Genomic DNA, 21,703 nt, shown 5'->3' with positions numbered 1-21,703 from the left:
ACAAGAAAATGGTATATTGTATATTGTATCTAGGTTATATTGTAACATATGTAAAATGTATGGGATTGCCTGTCATCAAGGGGAGGGAGTAGAGGGAGGGAGGGAGGGGATAATTTGGAAAAATGAATACAAGGGATAGTATTATAAAAAAAAAAAATTACTCAGGTATATATACTGTGAAAAAAATTATAAATAAAAAAAAAAAACCAAATATTTCCCAGAAAAAAAAATCATCTTCCTGGAAAAAAAAAAAAAAAAGAACCTAGGTGTTTCTAAAATATGTAAAAGAATCCACCGAGTGCTAGATGTGATTGTTTGCCCTAATGAGAAATACTTTTGTGCTAGAGTTGATGGAGAACCAAAGGAATTAAGGGAGATTTTTTAAAGACCAGGAGATCTGTAGCCTGGGGCCAAAGGGAGATTTCTCACATATCCAGACATAAAACATTCTCTAAGTAAATTCTAGGAAGAATTGAGAACCTCCCCAGATCTGGAAGTAATGCTAATCCAAATCTACCTTGAATTAGAAGTTTTAATGTTCCAGCCTGGATGGTGTCGAGGTTAGAGAAAGAAGAGAGGGGCAAACTTTCCAGTACACTGTGCCAGTTCAGCCAGTCTGGCTAGACATTAAAAGTTAAAATCAGAAATATGCATTATGTAAACTTAATCATTTCTTGGTTGGTGTGTTTTGTTTTGTTTGTTTCCTTTTAGTTTCCTAGTAAAAGTTCTATTTGAAAATTTTCAACTTTTTCTAGGATGAAAAGGAAAAACAAAAACATTCTTTCATGTATCAGTCAGGGGCTATGATCCTGTGAACTCTGCTCTGAATAACCAGTGGAACCATTGTATCTTAGTGCTTAGGTGTAACTGTGGAAGAGAAATAAGCCAAATCCATATCCCTGGGAGAGCTGATTGAGCCAAGGGTGAGTTTAGAATGAGAACTTGGAAGATTGTAGAATATTAGAGCCAAAAGAATGTTCCTAGTTTTGCTGATTTCTATCTCTGTGACCTTGCCAAAGTTACTTAAATTATCTGGTCCTGAATTTCCTCACTTGTAAATGTGTAAATATAGGTGCTGAAATGGGTAGAATGCCAGGTTGGGAGTCAGAAAGAACAATTTCTGCAAGTTCAAATTCAGTTGCAGATAGTTACTAGTTGTGTTACCTTGGACAAGTCACTTAACTCTTCTTTGTTTTCCTTCTCTGGAAAATGAACTGGAGAAGGAAGTGACAGACCACTAAATGGCATATAAGATCCCTTTCAGATCTAGATTTGTGATATGGTGTTCTTAGAGAACAGGTTTTTTTTTTTGTTTGTTTGTTTTGTTTTGGAAATGGAAAGATTATAGACTAATACACAATAAATTTTATAGAAAGCAGACAGGAAAACAAGTGGATTTTTATTGGTTGGAAAAAAAATTGACTTAATTTTTTAAAAAAGGAGACTAAACTGAAAAAAAATTAATGAAAATAACATGAATAAGGCAAGTATTAATGATCCATGAGAACAGAATAGAATAATATAATCAGGACTGTGAGCAACCTGAGATGTAGTTCAACCCCTTCATTGTTTAGATGGGGAAACTGCTGTACAAAAAAGGTAGAATAACTTGTTCGAGGTTATAAGATGAGTTAATGGCAGAGAACTCTTAGGTTTAAGCAGAAGATTCCCAAAGAGAAAGTAAAGTATGAAAGAGAATTATGTGGTTCAAGCTAAATTACTTATGACCTTTTATGTTTAAATTTTCTTCTTCCAATATCATTGTTTGTACTGCATGCAATTCATGCTACCAAGTAAGACCCTTTGTAGTGGCAAATTATATGAAAGGCATCTTGGCTTTTACTTTTTGAAAAAACTCTGTATAGTTCACAAAATATGGCTGTTTGCTTTGATTTAGGTTTAAAGATAGTTGGGGATAGTGTTTCCATTTAAATGTATTACTCATTTTATTATTTTCTCTCAGTGTGATATGTATAAGATAAGTGGCATCTGGTCACAACTTTAATTTGTGACACAACAGAAATCACCTTAGAAATTGACAGGGGCTAAGATTAAAATATAATTAATTATAGAAGACAGATGCAGATCTTAGTGGGGATATTTTAATGTTAATATCTTAAAGGTATGTATTAATCACCTTTAGTACTAAAGACAAAACTCACAGTTAGGTCTCTCTTGGTGTCAGAGGTTATTCATGAAGAAAGAGTAAACAATTTGGTAATACTTGAATTGTATATGAAATTTTTAGTTAATTAGTTCATCCTTGTCTCTAAAAATTTATTTTTAAGGACATTTTTGTTTCTATGCCATTTGTTTGTTTTGAGAAATTAGCTTTTTCTTAGGACACCAGAGATTTAATCTCTGCTCAGTTATTACCTTGCTGTATGACATAATATGAGACACTTTATCTCAGATTTTACATCTGAAAAATAGGGGGATCAATTAGGCAGTCTCTTAAGCTCTTTCCCAACTCTCACAAGACTTTGAATCTGTAATTATAGTTGTGTAATAGGAGTATTGGTTTTGTATTCCCAAGGTCTAGATTTGAGTTCCTGCTTCAACACTTATTAGCCATTAGGATCCTGGACACAGAGTCTGTTCATGTCTCAATGTATAGATCAGAAACTTAAGCTTAAAATTCTCATGTGTAAAATGAGGGTCTTAGTTGTGATATTTTTCTATTTCATAGGGCCATTTGTGAGTATCAAGTGAAATAATGTATTCATAATGCTTTATAGACTTTAAAATATTAGATAAAGTCAGATATTACTGGGTATATTTCACAGGAAATTGAGGGTATCAGGCTAAATAAATAGTACAGTGTCTCTAAAAATCTCCTCCCATTTAAAAATCCTATGGTTCTATGACTTAATGGAGATTGACCTCGGGGATAGTAGAGTGAGAGTAGAATGAACATTTTGGGATGTGAGATACTTTCCTAGGAGGAAGTAGGAAGGCAGAGATTTCAAAGAGGTAGGGTGGAGGGAGAATGAAGAGTTAGGTGGTAGTGAACAGAATTCTTGAGTATTGAGAGGATTGAAATTCAGATATTTTGGAAAATATTATAAAAAGGTTTTATGGATTCAGTCATTATCCCTGACCCTGTGAATTCAGAAGGAGTTTAAAAAAAAAAAAGATTATGGTCAGAATTTTTTGAGTAGGAGAATATCACATATGGGATTTACTAAATTCATGATAACATCCAGGATACTTAATATTCAAACATTCCATTTAAAATAGTCCCCATTGGTATTGTGTTGTTGTTTTTTAAATCACATGCATGCATTTGCAAAATGGAAGTAAATATGTTTGCAAGTAATTTTTAAAGAGAAAAAATAAAGACATGATCTTCAAAAATGCCAATTCAGTACATTTCTCACATAGTAATACTCTCTTTGAAAAATATAGGACTGATAGTTGACCTAATTTGATACAAGGAATTAATTTGAAATTGTATGTAGTAGTAGATGAAATATTTAGAGTTATTTGTGTTTTCTTAGAAATTAAAACTTTTTGTTAAAGTGTACTTGACCATAACATACTTATTATGGAATGCAGTGTTATATATTTGTATGTATCACTTTAAGGCTTATTAGGTATTTTCCTCACAACAAGCCTTCTTTACAGATGAGGAAAGAGAGATTCAGAAAAGTTATTTAACTTAACTGGAGTCATAATATTATAGATTTAGAGCTAGAATCTCCTATGTTACTCGTTTTCTCCTCTCTGTCATAAAAATTACCTTGTATATATTAATTTTGTATTTATTTATGTATATGTTGTCTCCCTAATAAAATATTGAGGTCAAAGACTGCTTTATTTACATGTCTTGTCACCAGCACATAGCCTAGTACCTGGTAGATATGCACCTGCTAAATGCACATTAATTGATCCATGGAAAAGACTCTAATAGTTGTCTAGTCCAGTTTATTCTTATAAATGAAGCAACTATGTATGGTCTATCAAAGATAGATGTTGCAGAGTGAAGATTTGGACCCATGTATTCTGACCCCCAAACCAGCCCTTCTGTACTATATCATATTTTCTAATACGCACATCTAATAAGTCTTAGCACATGTATTTGAGCCCACATCTAAATTCAAATGCATTTTTCATACTGCTATACCTCAACACCTCTGTAACATTCAAGAAAAGCAATCTTAATTCAATAAATTTTTGTTAAACTCCTATCGCATGCCATGCACTTTGCTAAAGTCTGGAAATACAAAAGGAGCCAAAAAATAGGTCTGCTGTCAAGGAACTTACAGTTAAATGGGGAGGATATTGTGCAAACAAATATATGCAAAGCAGTCTATATAAAGTATAAAAAGGAAATAATTAAGAAAGGGAGAGCACTGGAATTAAGAGGAGTTAGGGGAGGCTTCCTGGGATTTTTGTTGGGTCTTGAAATAATCCTGAGAAGTCAGTATTTGGAGTAGAGGAAGGAGAATATTCTAAGTCAAAACTAACTCTTAAAACTATAGTTTGTGACCTCATGTGGAGTCATATAACTGACTGTGAGGGTTGCAAAATTATGATTTATTATCACAATATCATATAAATATGATAATCACCCGTAAATATTTTATTTGTATGCCTGTGCACCCAGGGTTATATAAAAATTTCTTGAGCAAAAAGGGATTATGAGTGGGAAAAGTTTAGAGAATCCTATTCTATGTTGGGGGGGGGCAGCTAGGGGAAAAAAAAAAGCCTGAAGCCAAGAAATTAAGTGTTTTGTTTATAGAACAGACAGGCCAGTGTTACTGGATTAAAAAATTATGGTTTGGAAAATAAGGTGTAAAAACACTAGGAGGAGACTAGATTATAAAGGACTTTGAATGCCAAAATGGGCATTTTTGTATGTGATCCCAGATAATTGGGAGCCACTGGAGTTTATTGAATAGAAAGGTGACATGATCAGACTTTTGATTTAGAAATATCACTTTAGTGGCTGATTGGAGTGGGGAGAGATTTGAGTCAAGCAAACCCACCAGCAGGTATGGGAATAAGCCAGGCATAAGGTGATGAGGGGGTGTATTAGATTAGTGGCAGTGTCAGAGGAGGAAAATATTCCTTCAGAAGTGATTACTAAAATATGTATGATCACGCTTGGCACTTGAAGGCAATGCCTAAAACAATTGTGTGTTTTTGATAACACATAAAATATATTCCTCCAATTAGCTATTGGTAGATAAGATGTTTGAGCATATCTCACTTGTAATGTGAGATTAAAAGTTGAACTTTTCAAATGAGTCTGAATTGTCATTCACTTGCCAAGAAGAAAATGTAGACTACAAATAATGTGACATTTAAGTGTAACTAGTTTAAATACACTTTCAATTGAGAAACACCATGGTGGTAGTGATGGTGTATTACATGCACATTATATATAACTAGTCTTACTGCTATAAGAAATGGAATTACTCATTTTGGGGGGTTTGCTGCTTATTTTAGATTATTAAGTTACCATTATAATAGCACAGACAGGTGTAATTTACTCAATATGGAAACAATATTTTTTTTCCTTTTTCCTGGTAGATCAGTCTCCCTCTGCTCTTTTTGCTTTAAATTCAAAAAGAATTTCTCTGGGAAAGAAAATGAATATATGCTTTATGACTCAGCTGAGGTAGACTTCTGACTGCCCTTTCTTTACAATTTTTTTCCATTTGTTCATTTATCTACAGCAAGTCACAGCACAATTTAAATCAATTAGAGCTTTGCTGTGAAATGAAAAGTCTTGAGAGGTAGTAAGTTTCCCTTCTTTAGAGGTATTCAAGTGAAGGCTAGATGGCTTTGTCAGCTTTGCTGTAGTGGAATTTCATTGAAATAGATGGCCTCTGGGGTTCCTACCAACTCTTAGCTTTCTATGATTCTTTAAGAAAGCCCTATACATCAAGAATTAAATTAGTGTGCTAGCTTAAGAAGTCTAAGGAATGAGACTTTGAAGTATTTGGGGAGGGAGATATGTGGAGAAGAGGATAGAGGGAGGGAGAAAGAAAAGGAGGGAGGAGAGAAAACAAGGAGGAGGAAGGTAGGGAAGAAAGATGAAGGAAACTAAGGAGGGTAACACAAGATGGGATGGAGGGAGGTACAAATATAAAGAGGAAACAAAGGAAGAAAGAGAATTGACATTTGTGAATGGAAAAAAAAAAGTATGAATCATTGCATATTTAGAAGTGAAACGGCATAGGGAGAAATTTAGAGAATAGGTAGACAAGTGCTATAGGCCCCTCCACTTTAGGAGCATGGCAGAAGTTGTGTGTGTTTATCTGAAAATTAAAATTGGTCTCAAGATGGGGTTACAGGGTATTCTCAGGAAGGTCCAAACTGAGTTGAATCTGTCTGTCAATCAATAAACTATAGGACCTCAAAGAAAATGAAGACATTTAGAAGTTTTCCCAGTTTTAAAAATCTTTACATACTTATTTTCTTAGGATCAATTTTCTCAAATTGGTTTTAAATGGTAAAAAGTGTAGATTTTACAAAGACAAAGCAATATGGAAAATTTCAATATTTCTCTTACAATCTAGAAAAAAAGATGTGTCCATTAAGTCTGTCTTTGAGTTGGTAATGTAAATGAAATAGATAATTTAAATTTAAAAATCAGTATTACTGAACTATCAACTGAATTTGTTTGTGAAAATAATAAAAACTTTAAGTAGATTGTTTTCTGCCATGAAGATTTGGTAGACATTTGATGTGAGTCTAGGACAAATAGCCATCATGGAAATTTGAAATTGGAATTGTTTGCCACAATTTTGTGGTCTTTTAACTCTTGAAGGAGATGAAAAATTTGTGTGAATCAGAAGGAAGTGGAGGTCAGTTGCTGGTGCTGCTAATAAGGACCAAGAGAAAAGAGATGACTGGAATTGAGAGGGGGAGGTTGACAGATTTAAAGGACCACTAGGAGAACATTTGTTGAATAATTGTACTTAATGGAAATATTGACACTGGTGATGCTGATGCTGATTTCCAAACTTATTCCTTGTTATGCTCAAACAGATGTTCAGGCTGAAAGAAGGATTAAACTATTAAATAAGACTGTTCTTAAGAATATCAGAAGAGATTTTTTTTTTTCAGCAGAATTTACTAGGTTTCCCATCATTCCAATATCATTCCATATTTGATAAGTCAATCCTATTACTAATTTGTGACATCTCGAGACTTGTTTTATATATCTTGATTTAAACTTAGACCCTTGGTTAACTCTATCCTTATAATATTCACCTTGAAGTATTATTTTAATAATGCTCTCTTTTTTGGGGGGGGTGGGGCAATTGGGATTAAGTGACTTGTCCAGGGTCATGCAGCTAGTAAATAATAAGTGTCTGGGGTTGGATTTGAACTAATCCAGACCAGTGCTCTATCCATTGTACCATCTGGCTGCCCTAAATAATGCTCTTAATAACAAAGTAGTTTGTCTTAGGATGCTCTGTGTGTGTGTGTGTGTGTGTGTGTGTATGTGTGTGTGTGTCCACAAGAGGAGTTATCCCCATGATGACCATTGTTCCTGAATCTTGACTTATCTCCCTTTGGTCACTACTGTCTTGCTGGGTTTTTGACACTATGGAACCATTCTCACAACTGCTTTTTCACCCAATCCCAGTGTGTATATATATATATGAGGGATAATTCATGCCTCTCTTGGAGCTTCTGAGATTTGAGTTTTTCTACCACTTGCCCTCTACTTCTATTCTGGGTTTCTTGCTGCTAGTTTCATTGATCACATATCATTTCTTCTCTTAAAATTTTCTTATTTTAATGCTTCATGTTGTAGTAATTACCACTTTATATTAGAGAAAGACAATAGTGTAACCTATATCTGAATGAGAATCAACAGCCCCCTAAATAATCCTTTAATCTTTGTTTGAAGACCTGCAGTAAAGGAGAATCACATTAGTCAGCCAGACAGTAAACATTTATTATGTGTCTACTATGTGCCAGGCACCATGCTGAACACTGGGAATGTAAAGAAAGGTATAAGACAACCCTTGCTCTCAAGAAGCTCACAGTCTTGTGAGGGAAACATCGTATAAACAACTCTATACAGACAAGTGAAGATAAATTTGAGATAATCAACAGGATTGCAGTTCATTTTCCTTTTGTACTGTATTTTTTTTGGGGGGGGTTGTGGGTGAGGGGGTGGGAGACTTTTTCTTCCAGCCTCAAACCTAACTCTATTTCTTTCCCTCCAAATTCTATCCATTTTACCCATTTCTGACCTCTTGGGTCACAGTAGAACAACTCTTCTCCATCTTCCTCATGATAGTTATTATCATCTTAGTCTTATTAGCTACTGGGGTGTACCTACTCTCAAGCCTGCATATATAAAATAAGGAGACATGGGAAAGAGCAAAAAGCAATGGATGGGAGTCAGAGGACTTAAGTCATAGTCTAACTCAGCCACTTAGTACCTCTATGATCTTGGAGGCAAGTTATCTTTTCGGCTACTCAATTCTTTATCTTAAGATAAAACATTCCTCCTCATAGTGTCTCTGGTTGAAATGAAAGTGCTCAAAAAACCTTAGGAATTATACAAATGAGAGTTGTTATTTATTGATTAGTTATTGAGGGTGAGAAAAGCATCAGATGCCCTTTGAGCAATGAATAGGTATGTTCTCCAAGGCATAAGGCACAAGGAAACCATTAGAACTTCATCCTTCACCTGCTGTCATATAGAAGCACAACACTTAGGAGAGAGGTTTCTTTTTAAAACTAGAGAGGAAGTGTCTTTGCGTACTTGAGTAGGAGGTGTATTTTATTGGCTAGAGGTAAGGGAGGTACAGTATGTTGTGTCCAGATGGAAGCTTTGGAATATGCTTAAAAGTAGCAGATGTGTGTGGGCAGGAAAACTTCAAGTGTGTTGAAGAGGACGCTTATTTACTGTCTTTGTTAACCAGGGAGTTGAATGGAGACACTAATATGTGTATTTTATATACCTGAAATATATTCACTCATTGTAAGACAACTGTTCTAGACAAATATTCTAAATCAGATTTAAGCTGTCAAGTAAGTCTTGTTCCTCTCTCCCCCACTTTACTAGCTGTGTGATCCTGGGTAAGTCACCTAACCCTGTTTTCTTTAGTTTCCTCATCTGTAAAATGAACTAGAGAAGAAAATGGCAAGCAACTACAGTATTTTTGCCAAGAAAAACTTCAAAAGGGGTCATAAAAAGGCAGACACTATCATAAAGAAAAAATAACAAACATGTGTAAGATACTATGTTAAATATTGGGGAAATAAAGACAAAAAAATGAAGCAATTCTTTTTCTCAAAGAGCTAAATTGACACAAATTATCTCACTTGTTCTTTGTAACAATCCATTGTGGTAGACAGAACTGGTTTTATCATACTTAACTATAGAGGAGGAAATAATCAGCTTGTAGTTAATTTGCCTAAGCTCATGTATCTAGTTAATAGAAAAAGCAAACCTGTATCCAAGGCATTTTTGCTCCTTTTGTTTTGATTATGTCACAAAAGATATAGGTAATTTAACTCTTTAACATATCTATTCAAAATATTCTGTAGTCCCTGTTAAATATTATATCTTCAGTAAGCTAGTATGCAATTTTTAAAAATAAGTTTTATTGATGTTTCATTTATTACATCATCTGCAATAACTTTTCATTTTTGCTTCCCAGAGAGCCAATCCATGTAATAAATAGTAACAAATAATAAATAGCTTAAATGAGATAAATATTTGTCAAATAACACAGTGCCTGGTACATAGCAGGCAGTATATGAATAAATACTGATTGTTGTTATTACCACAGTATTTTTAAGAGTAAAAAAAGAAAGAGTGATGAAAAAATTAGCAGAGCTGATCAGTAATTTGAAAAAGTCCAAAAACATGTGCCAGGTATACTATTGTGGATTTTCCTCTACAAAAGGGTGGGTTAGTATTATCCTCTCCTATCTTTAGTCAAGTCATGCTTGTTCTTTAAAATTTTGTTAATTTACTTTTCCTCTTTTTATGTCTATGGTAATTCTTTTCATTTACATTGTTGTAGTTATTGTGTATGTTGTTTTTTGGCTCTGCTTACTTCTCTTTGTATCAGCTCATGTAGATCTTTCCATGCTCTGTGTATATCATATATATCATTTCTTTCATCTCTATAATATTTCATTTCATTGTTTAACTTAGTTTGTTTAGCTATCTTCCAATCAATAGGCATCTGTTATGTCCTGCTTTCTAGAGACCCCAAGTTGGTGTGACAAACCGAACCATTGCTTTCCAGAGCCCCCACACTGGGGTGATTAAAATATCCTGCTTTCTAGAGCTCCCAAGCTGGGGTGACAAAAACATACTGTTGCTTTCTAGAGCCCCCACCCCGGGGTGATTAAAATATGCCTTCCTAGTGGAGAAGTGATGAGGTGGGACTCCTAAGGATGGTGAAAAAATGGAGTTCGTTTATTTCAAGGACTTTCCCCTTTTCATAATGTAACAAAAATAACACTGAGCACATGGACCACATAAATAACTTGCTATTGTATGTAGTTTGGCACCTAATATCACTCTTCCACCTGTAATCACTCTGCTTCAATTTCAACACAGGTTGTCACTGCCCCCTGACTTCTCAGGAAGGCCGAGAGCCCTTAGGAGAGACAGGGAGCCGAACCAGACATTGTTAGCAGGTTCTCTCTGGGTACTTGAGGTACTTAACTTGACCATTCCTCTCAGTACCATACCTCTCAGGCTTTTTCTCCTCACACTTCCTTGCCTGGACATTCACATTAAAATCTTTCCTTGTTTTAAAATATGTGGGGCTTATTAAAACCAATTTTACTCCATTGTATTCAGTTAGTGGTTCTCCCACTAACTTCCACATCTCTGGCTCCAAACTCTCCTTCTTACAAAGCCACAGAGGCTGAAACCACCTGAGAACTCAGTGATCTGCTTCTGAGTTACTAACAAACCTTGCTACTCTGTTCAACTAGCTAAGCCTGCTTCTTACTTCCCTCAATAGGGTGGCTCATAGTATTTGCCTCATTTCAGGTGAAAAACAAAAGTGACTAAATTAGCACTTACCAAATCTTCCCGCTTGCTTATTTCTATACTTACCCTTCTGGGTCATGGGGACTTCTTCATCAAACTTGCCCTATCACGTCAGTCAAGCTGACTTGTATAGGACCTCACCTAGAGCCCCACATTTGGGCACCAAATGTTGTGTCCTGCTTTCTAGAGCCCCCAAGTTGGGGTGACGAAATGTACCATTGCTTTCTAGAGCCCCCATAATGGGGTAATTAAAATATACCTTCCTAGTGGAGAAGTGATGAAGCAGGACTCCAACGAATGATGGAAAAATGGAGTCCATTTATTTCAAGGATCTTTATATAATGTAATAAAAACAACACTGAGCACATGAGACCCCATAAACAACTTGCTATTGAATGTAGTTTGCCACCTGGTATCACTCTTCCACCTGCTATCACTCTGCTTCAATTTCAACATAGGTTGTCACTGATAACACTTTGAGAAAGTCTTTTATTTCAATGTATTTGGTATTTTGTCTACCAATACAGATAGCTACCTTTAAAAAACACACACATTTCCATATTAGTCATGTTGTGAAAGAAAAATCAGAACAAAAAGGGAAAAAGTCATGAGAAAGAAAAAACTGATAAACAAAAAAAGAAAGAAATGGTGAAAATAATATGGTTTTATAAGCATTCAGTATCCATAGTTTTCCCTCTGGATGTGATTGACATTTTCCATTCCAAGTCTAATGGAATTGTCTTATTTCACTGCATTGCTGAAAAGAAATAAATCTGTCATAGTTGATTAAGAGACAATTTTGCTTTTATTGTGTAAAATGTTCTCCTGGTTCTGCTCACTTCACTCAGCATCAATTCATGTACATCTTTCCAGGCTTTTCTGAAATCAACTTGCTCATCATTTCTTATAGAACAATAATGTTCCATTATTTGTATATGCCATAACTTATTCAGCCCTTCCCCAAGGCATCCACTCATTTTCCACTTCTTTGCCCCCACAAAAAGAGCTGCTACAGACATTTTTGCACATGTAATTTTTGATTTCTTTGGGATACAGACCCAACAGTACTTCTGGATCAAAGGATTTTATAGTCCTTTGGGCATAGTTATAAATTGCTCTTCAGAATGGTTGGATCAGTTCACAAGTTCATCAACAATGCATTAATGTTCCAGTTTTCCCATTTTGCCTTAAGCATTTATATTTTCCTGGTACTTCAGAGTTGTTTTAATTTGCATTTCTCTAATCAATAATTATTTAGAGCATTTTTTCACATGACTACAAATGCCTTTAATTTCTTAATTTGAAAATTGTTCATATCCTTTGACCATTTCAGATAGCTATCTCCTACTCCTCACAACCTGATTTAGGAGACAGTCTTTTTAGACAGTGGTGCCTTTCCCTCCCCTCCATCTTTCCATTCATTACCTGTTGACCAATACTCTGTGATGAGAAGCTCCTAAAAACATAGATGTGTTTTTGTTTTTATTTTTTTATCTAAAGCTTGCTTTTTATTTTCAAAACATGCATGGATAATTTTTCAACATTGACCCTTGCATAGCCTTGTGTTTTAGATTTTCCCCTCCTCCTCACTCCCTCCTCCAATATATGTTATACATGTTAAATCCATTATGTGTAAACATATTTATACAATTCTCTTGCTGCACAAGAAAAATAAGATCAAAAAGAAAAATAAATGAATAAGGAAACAAAATGCAAAGTGAACAACAATAAAAAGTGAAAATGTTATGTTGTGATCCACATTCAGTTCCCACAGTCCTCTCTCTGGGTGTAGGTGACACTCTTCATTACAAGATCATTGAAACTGGTATCAGTCATCTCATTGTTGGAAAGAATTCATCAGAACTGATTGTTGTATAATATTGATGTTGCTTTGTACAATGATCTCCTGGTTCTGCTCATTTCACTTAGCATCAGTTCATGTAAGTCTCTCCAGGCTTCACTAAAATCATGCTCCTGATCATTTCTTATAGAACAATAATATTCCATAAACTTCATATGCTATACCTTATTCAGTCATTCACCAACTGATGGGCATCCACTCAGTTTCCAGTTTCTTGCCACTACAAAAAGGGCTACCACAAATATTTTTGCACACGTGGGTCTGTTTTCTTCCTTTAAGATCCCTTTGGGATATAAGCCCAGCAGAAACACTGCTGGGTCAAAGGCTATGGAAAGTTTGATAACTTTTTAAGCATAGTTTCAAACTACTCTCCAGAATGGTTGGATCTGTTCACAATTCTACCAACAATGTATCAGTGCTCCAGTTTTCCCACATCCCTCCAACATTCGTCATTATCTTTTCCTGCCATCTTAGCCAATCTAAGAGGTGTGTAGTGCTTAGATGTGTTTTTTAGATAAGAGACATTCAACCCTTCAAAGTTCCTACACAGGAAAGTTAATTGTTTGTTTGTAGGCAATCATGTATAGCTTTTGAGACTCTGGAGTTATTGCTTTTGAATAGGAAGATAATACTATTAACTAGCTGAAAATAATCCTTTCCAAGATTTTGGCAAGGGGATTAAACCCATAGCCTTAGACATTTCTCGGGAGTGATGGGAATAGGTTAGGAGTGGTAGGTAGGAAAAAGGGCAAATCTGTTTCTTCCACAGCATGAAATGCTGTCTGGAAGAGAATATATATCCAGATATACTTATAGTTTAAGATGGAGGAGCATTATACTGAGTGGTACTGGAATTTTGGCATTTTCAATTTAAAATATCCATTTATATATGATACATATTTCCAAACAAATCAGAAACATTGACAAGTCTTCCCTTGGGATTACAAATTTTAAGGCATAATACTGTGTTCTAGCTTGAAAAGTATGTTGACATTTTGAGAGATAGTAGTGGGTGCAGTACTTAGGCAGTTGGACTACAACCAACAGCTCTTTATTCTGGCCCCTTGTAAACTCCTGGTAACAAATTCCCATCTAAATGTGCCCAGAAAATGAAATGTGTTCTAATATCTATGGATGGATACTGGGTACCGTGGAACAATTAACTATGAAAGCAAAGTGAACATCTTATTACGTGCTTTCAACAGTTTATAAGCATCTTTGATCTTATTTTCTTTCCTGAAAGGTTATTACTACCATCCTCCCCCATCAACTCTTTTGAGTGTTTTAGTTTTTATCTAGCTAATTGGATAATTTCAAAGAATTCTAAAATATCTAAATAACACTTACACTGGTACATTTATTTAGCAAAAGAAAAGAGAACATATTACTTGTCCATGAAAAGGCCAAGTTGTTTTAATTTTAGTCTTTGTACATACTTAGGATCCATTTAGAATTATTTGATATCAAAACTGATATAAATAACCTTGGCACTCAAATTTTGTAAGTTGAAGTATAAATGAATTGTTATGTGGTATGACTTAAGATGACCAATTTGTTAAGGGTAATTAACATAATAAATCTCATTAACAGTCTAATGATCATGACCAATGCCTCTTGTGATAAAGGTAAAGTAACACAGCTATGTTATGATCATTTTTCTGTGTAATTAGCTAAGCCAAACTAATACTCAGCTGCATTTTAGCTAATAGACTTTTGGAAAGGAATAGAATAGATGTACAGAAGTGACCTTAAAGATCATACTATTCAACTCCCTCATTTTCTTGAAGCCTTAGAAATTTAAGTGACTTGGTGGGTGGGATTAGAATTCAAATCTCTTTTGAATCAGTATCTTTTGACATTGTGCACAGCATTCTATCCTAGTAGTCCCCTACTCTCTGCTGAGAAAAGGAAGGAATGGTTCATTTTTTTTTTTTTGTTCTCTGTAATTCTTACATCCAAGACTCTTTCCACTCTAGCTTACTATCTCTCCATATAAATAATAAATTAATGTCTTGGGTATTTTAAAGCAACTCAATTTTTCAATATGATAGACTGTGTTTAGATTTTCATTTGCATACCATGTGTGCCATCTTAATGTAATGAATAGAATACTAAACTTGGAATCGAGAAAACTTGAGTCCTAATCACGACCTAGACATTTAGTGTTAGTGATTCTGGAGATGTCATTTAGATTTTCCAAGTCTCAATTTCCTGTTCTGCAGAGTGAAGCTAATCTGGGCACTTACTTTCCAGAGTTGTGGTGATCAAATGAAAGTGTGTTTAAAGTGGTTTACATATTAGCTGTAAAATACAATCTGTTGTTATTATTATTCCTTCTTTGGAATATCACTAACCTTTTTTTTTCCTGGTCCATATGTAAAATGGTTATCAGATAAGTTATTTGAGTTCTGCAAACTTTATTGGCATGCACAGACCTTGTATGTATCCATGAGTATGTATGTACCTGTGATCTAGTCATACAGCTTTTCATCACTTTGTTTTCTTTATTGACATTTCTGTTTCCTCAAATAGCACTTTGGAGAATGCAGTATTGGAGTACAGATGTATAGTATTAGTTTTGCACTTTTACTTATGGGGGAAAAAAAGTTTGTTTAGGAGGGAAGTTGATTATATAGCCAAGAGGGTGCAATAACTGAATGATGGTGAATGTTTTCCATTGCTCTTCATAAAATATCAAGAACTCTCAAAGAAGTGCTATAAGCACAACCCCTATACAGGATGTTGAGGAAGAAGACATGTAGGAGAATCACAGTTTCAAAAATATAGCAAAAACTGGAATCAATATTAAAAATGACCATTTTGTTAGGTCTATCTTAACTAAAACCAACAACAGTCCAACAGGCAAAATAGCACAATATATTGTGGAAGTCATTTAGTCTAACCCCTTCATTGTACTGATGAAGAAAGGGAAGTCAAGTGATTTTCCTGTGGTCATACAGGTAATAACAATAGTTCATATTTATATAGTGTTTATTATGTGCCTGCCATTGTGCTAAGTACTTTAAAATAATCTGTTTAAACTTCACAACAACCAGGAAGAAGGGGTTTGGTGCTGGTATTTTTCCCATTTTGCAGATCAGGAAACTGAGGTAAACAGGTTAAATGACTCAGCCAAGGTCATATAGCTAGGAAGTATCTGAGGCTGAATTTGAACTCATCATCCTAATTCTAAGCCCAGTACCCTATGCATTGCATCATATAACTCTTCCAGGTAGTAGAGATCAAAGGTGGGATTTGAACTCTGATGGTTCTACTTTAGAGAGAGGGTGTGGACAGATTGTGAGATGCTCTGTTGGGTAAAATACCAATGTTGATGAATTCACAGATATATCAAAGCAAGCCATATGAGCACCTTAGAGAAGATATTAAAATTATTTTCTAGAAACAAGCCAATATATTTCTTATTAGTTTAGAAGGAGTTTAATGGTTTTCAACCTGTCAAGTGATAGAAGCATTCTCCTTTTAGAAAATAAAACATAAAATGGGACTTAAAGCTTCCAGAGGTCAGAAGGAGTTTGGAGTAATAATTTCTATCTTATGATAGACTAAGGATCTTTAAGGATCCTTGAAATTATTATAATTGGTTAGCAAATGTACTTGCCAAGAATGGTTCTCACCCAACATATATTAATAGTCTGATTGACATTCATGATATGTTTTGTTGTTAAAATCCTATTCAAAAAGATTATGAACTTCTTGCCTTGAAGACCAATCTAGTCCAACCCCCTTCCTTTATATATGTGGAATTTGAGATCACAGAGGTAAAAATGGCTTGCTCAAAGTCATACATAGTAATTAGCAGAGCCAGGATTTAAATTCAGGTCCTTTGATGCCAAATGCAGAGCTTTGTTCATCCTTGTGCCACATTGCAGTTACATGATCATTATATTAAAGTGTTTCCAATACAGTAGCTTTGAGTTTTTCACCACTCTAATCCAGGATCAAATTGAAAATCCTCAATTTGGCTTACAAACCCCTCTATAATCTTGCCTCTTCCTAACTTTCTAGGCTTTCTACATCATGACAACATATACTTGGTCATCCAGAAACACTGGCCTCTTTTCTATTCCTTAGAATTGCTGTTCTATCTCCTTCATTTTTTAAAATAATAGTTTTTTATTTAAAAAAGAAAACATGCAAAGATGGTTTTCAACATTCATCTTATAAAACTTTGTTTCCAAATTTTCCCCCTTCCCCTAGACAGCAAGCAATCTAATTCAGGTTAAACATGTGCAATTCTTCTAAATATATTTCCACATTTATCATGTTGCACAAGAATAATCAGATAAAAAAGAGAAAAAATAATGAGAAGAAAAAAAAAACAAGCACGCAAACAACAGCAGCAAAAAAAGGCGAAAATATTATGTTATAATCTACAGTCGGTCATCTCCTGTTATTTTTACTGACTCTTCCTTATTCCTGAAACTTTCTCCCTTTTCATCTCTACCTGGGACTTCCCTGGCTTCCTTTAAGTCTGATTTAAACACTTATTTTCTTCAAGATACCTTTCTTGAACCTCTTTTATAATCTTTCCTTCAATTGATTATCTACAATTGTGGGTATGTGTATATGTATGTATAAAAGGTAGCTATCTCTATTTTCCTCCCTCCTTCCTTCCCTTTTTCTTTTTTTTCCCCTTTCTTTCTCCCTTTCCCTTTTTTCTTTTTCTAGCCTGTCCTGTCCTTTCTTTCTCTTTCTCTTTAATTTCTTTCCTTCCCATCTCTATCTTTCTTTCTTCTCTTAAGATTTAGCATATTGGACTCATATTTTGTAAAACCCTCTCAATGGCCAGTTTGTTTTGTTCTGTTTATTTTTTTGTGAGAAAATATCTTGCTAGTTTTATTTTTTATAAAGAAACTCAAATGGTTATTTTCTCCATTACTTTCTTAAAAACCATCTGGATTATAGTTTTAAATAAGTAAATTGAGCTATTTCAGTCATGTCCAACTCTTCATGAGGTTTTCTTGGCAAATATATTGGAGTGGTTTGCCATTTCCTTCTCTAGCTCATTTTATAGATGAGGAAACTAAGGAAAGCAGGTTTAATTAAGTAACTTGCCTGGTGTCACAGTGCTAGATATATGTCTGGGGCCACATTTGAACTCAGGTCTTCCTGACTCCAGGCCTGGTGCTCTATCCATTTTATTTAATTTCCTGAGGTTTGATTATCACACTTAATTGCTCCTGGAACCAACTGTTTTAGTATGAATGCTGATTTTAGAAGAAAATGTGTATCTTTTTGTGAGGATCTGGCAGGACTTCTAAAAGCCTTTTGATTTGACTTTTTTTCCCCTCATTCACAGCAAAAGATGAGACAAGCTCAATTCCTCTGTGTTGTATGCTTATCTGAACATTTGGCCTTTTCTGCCATTATACAACCATGGTTGTATTTTTGATTGATATTTAAGTTCACCTTTTGTACTCAGAAGAATAGAATGAGATAAGATCCAAAGGTGATGCATTGCTTTCATGTAACAGAAAAGAAATTTGTTTTTGTTTTTTTTCTTCCAAATCACTAAAAATTATGATTTTATAAACATCCATTTTGCATTTACTAGTTCCTTATTTAGTGAATTTCATTATGTGATAAAATGATGACATGATTAACTCTTTTAAAAAATTAATTAATTTAAAATTTGCATACAAAATAAAATAAGAAAAAAATTGCCATGTGCATAGCAGAACATAGGAGAGGATTAAAAGCAGTAAATTTACATTTTCAGAAAGCTTCTATAATAAATAATACACACTGTTCAGAGTTGTGCATCTTTGCTTTCTTAGAGGTGTTTTTTTGTTTTTGTTTTCTGCTCTGTACTTTTTATTTTATTTTTCCTCACTCTTCTTCCTCCCCATAGAATGCTACAATTAAGTACAAATATATTATATATCTGTATATATTTTATAATCATATATACACATATGTAATATATATATATATATATGTATGTATGTATGTATAACTCATTTGTATTTTCATGAACTTTTTTTTTTTAACTTTGTCTTTAAGATAATAGGATTAGTGCAGGAAGGAAGTAGGTTGATTTTTCCCTAATCTGTTGGTCACTTTTTTTGTTTGTTTGTTGGTTCTCTTCTGTACCAATTTTTTTTTTAATTGGTAGTTCCCCCTGTTAATGGTAGGTTTCCCCACCATTAGCACTAGAAGTTTAATCTCCCTCTCATTCATAACATCTAACTTGCAAAGAAGTCTTCAACTTGGATGGAGGGGACCATAACGATGGTGGCAGAGAAAAGAATGGGTGGTAATCAAGTCACTCTTGAATGGTTTTCATAATCTAGACATTTTTACCACACATGGAAAAGTATGGTTTTTTTTGTCCCACCTTCAGGTCTCAGCATAATTATAAAGGAATATACTAGATTATAAAGAAAAATAACAGTCTGGAATTTATGCATCTAGATGAGTTTTCCCCTTCAAAGTAGTTACCTGAGTAAGTTCTACATTTATCCTAGTAATATTAGTATTACTTAAAATGTTTGTCTCCAGAGCCTGGGCACAATTATTTTCCTTATCTTCAATAATGACAAGTCTTTATCTGTTAACAGTGGATGAATCAAAATCATTCAGAGTCAGATGTTATGAATGATGTGGGTGATCTAGAGAACAGTATATTTTTAGATAAAAATAATGGCATATCTTTTAAATGACACTCTTCTATGAATAAATGAATAAAGTTGAAAAAAACCATATTGTATAAAGCACTGAGGTAACAAATAGAAAAGGAAAGAACTTACACTCCCTTCTTTCAAGGAAATCATCTTCCCTTTTTAAAAATTTAATTTTTTAAAACAATTACAAATGACTATTTTTCTTCTTCCTACTTCCTCAAATTTAAAAGAAAAGGAAAAACAAAACCTTTCTAACAAACGTGTGTAGTCAAGCAAAACAAATTCCTACACTATCTGTGTCCAAAAATATGTAAATTATTCTGCAGCTTTGAGTCCATAATGGAGGGGTGGGTATGTCTCATCATGGTAGAATCATCTGGTGATGAAGTAGATGGAGTGTTGGGCTTGGAATTAGGAATACCTGAGTTCATATCCTACCTTAAACATTTCCTAACTGTATGACCCTGTGCAAGTTCTATTACTTATCTCAGCCTCAGTTTCCTCATCTGTAAAATGGGGATAATTTTACCTGCCTGACAGAGGTGTTTGACAAATTTTAAATTACTATATAAAGGCTAGTTATAATCATGATCATGATCATCATAGTTGGTGATAGTGCTGATCAGAATTCCTTAGTCATTCATTTTATCTTTAAGATATTGTTATTGTATAAATTGTTCTTCTGATTCTGCTTAGATCATTCTGCATAAGTTTACATAAGTCTTTCCCCATTTCTCTGAAACTATTTCTTTTGTCACTTTTCATAGCACATTACCTTCATATGAGACTTAGTAGTAGAATAACTGAATATGCAAAAAAAATATGCAAAGTTAGCAGCTTTGTGGGGGCACAGAATTAATTTGCTTTCAAAATGGCCCAATTAACCAACAATCTCTTTTGTTTCCAGTAGATCCTCAACACTTGTAATTTTCTTTTTAAAATTTTCCTCAAGAAGAAAAGACTGAAAGGAAGGAAAGAAAAAAGGGAGGGAAGGAAGGAAGAAAAGATGGAAGGAAGAAAGAAAAAAGAAAGCAGGAAGGAAAGGAAGGAAGAAAAAAAGAAAGAAAAAGAAGAGAGGAAGGAAGGAAAAGAAAGGCGGGAAGAAAGAAAAAAAAGAGAGAAAGAGAGATAGCAAGGCATAAAGGGCCATCTTAGAATTAAGACAACAGGGCTATTGCATTTTAGCATTGTGATTCTGGATAAGTTATTTAACACTCAATCCTGGGCAGCTTTCTAAAATTCTGTTATAAATCACTTGGTAGAAGGCACCCAAAAAGGAAGGGGTAGAATAAAAAAAAAATCAAATTTAGATTCTCTGATTCCAAGTCCAGATCTCCCACCTAGTAAGTGTTTAATTTTACTTAAAGATTTTTCCACCTTCAGTATATTTAGGTTTCTTACCAGCATATATTTTTCAGTATTCTTATAAGGATCAGGCTCAGTGCTTTGCTACATGTTTTTTGTGCATAGTGTTTTGCTCCAGAGTGAGTTCTTTGATGTAATAACGACAATTAAGCATTCTATATAAATTGTCTCATGTGAACTCCATAACAATCCTATAAGGGAGGCATTCCAGGAATTATTATCCCCATTTTACGATGAAGACGGTGAGATTTTGAAGTTTTGAGAGTTAGTGTTTAAAGCTGGAGGGATCTTAAGAATATTTAGTCCATACTCACCTTTAAACAGGTGATGCCACAGGGACTCTGACTGTTTCAGTCAATTAACCATGGCCATACCCAGTGAATGAGTGACAGAGCTAGGACTGGAACTTAGGTGCTGTTACAAATCCAGTGCCCCATTGGCTACTTCATACTACTTTTACTAATTAATAAGGCATACCCTCCCTCACCCGAACAGTATGATTTATTCACTTTTTATCCAGCCTTTAAAAACCAACACAGATGCCAGATCCTCTACGAAGCTCCCTCTGAACCTTCATAGAATTTTGTACCTTTTACTTCATTTCTGCATTTATCCCTTGTATTATGTATGTGCACCTGTTGTTTCCTCTGGCAGAGGGGAAACTGTAAAGAGAGCAGTACCATTCCTAATACTAAAGTTTGAGCCAAGTTAGGGTTTAATAAATACATATGGAATAAATAAAGTAAAAAAATATTTTTTAAAGTTTTCTTCAATCTTATCGGGCAGGTAGGTGGCGCAGTGGGTAGAGCACCAGCCCTGAAGTCAGGAGGACCT

At 34.4% G+C, this 21,703-nt stretch overlaps 1 protein-coding gene across 2 annotated transcripts in view; it reads left to right on the top strand.

The window, feature by feature from the left end:
* Positions 1–21,703, top strand: part of AIG1 (androgen induced 1) — a 338,507-nt gene that overhangs the window by 16,123 nt on the left and 300,681 nt on the right. The window lies entirely within an intron of this gene.

This window comes from Sminthopsis crassicaudata, chromosome 4 (genome assembly GCF_048593235.1).
Source record: "Sminthopsis crassicaudata isolate SCR6 chromosome 4, ASM4859323v1, whole genome shotgun sequence".
Classification (NCBI taxonomy): Eukaryota; Metazoa; Chordata; class Mammalia; order Dasyuromorphia; family Dasyuridae; genus Sminthopsis; species Sminthopsis crassicaudata.
The sequence above is the reverse complement of the archived record's forward strand: the minus strand, read 5'-3'. Positions and strand labels throughout refer to the sequence as shown.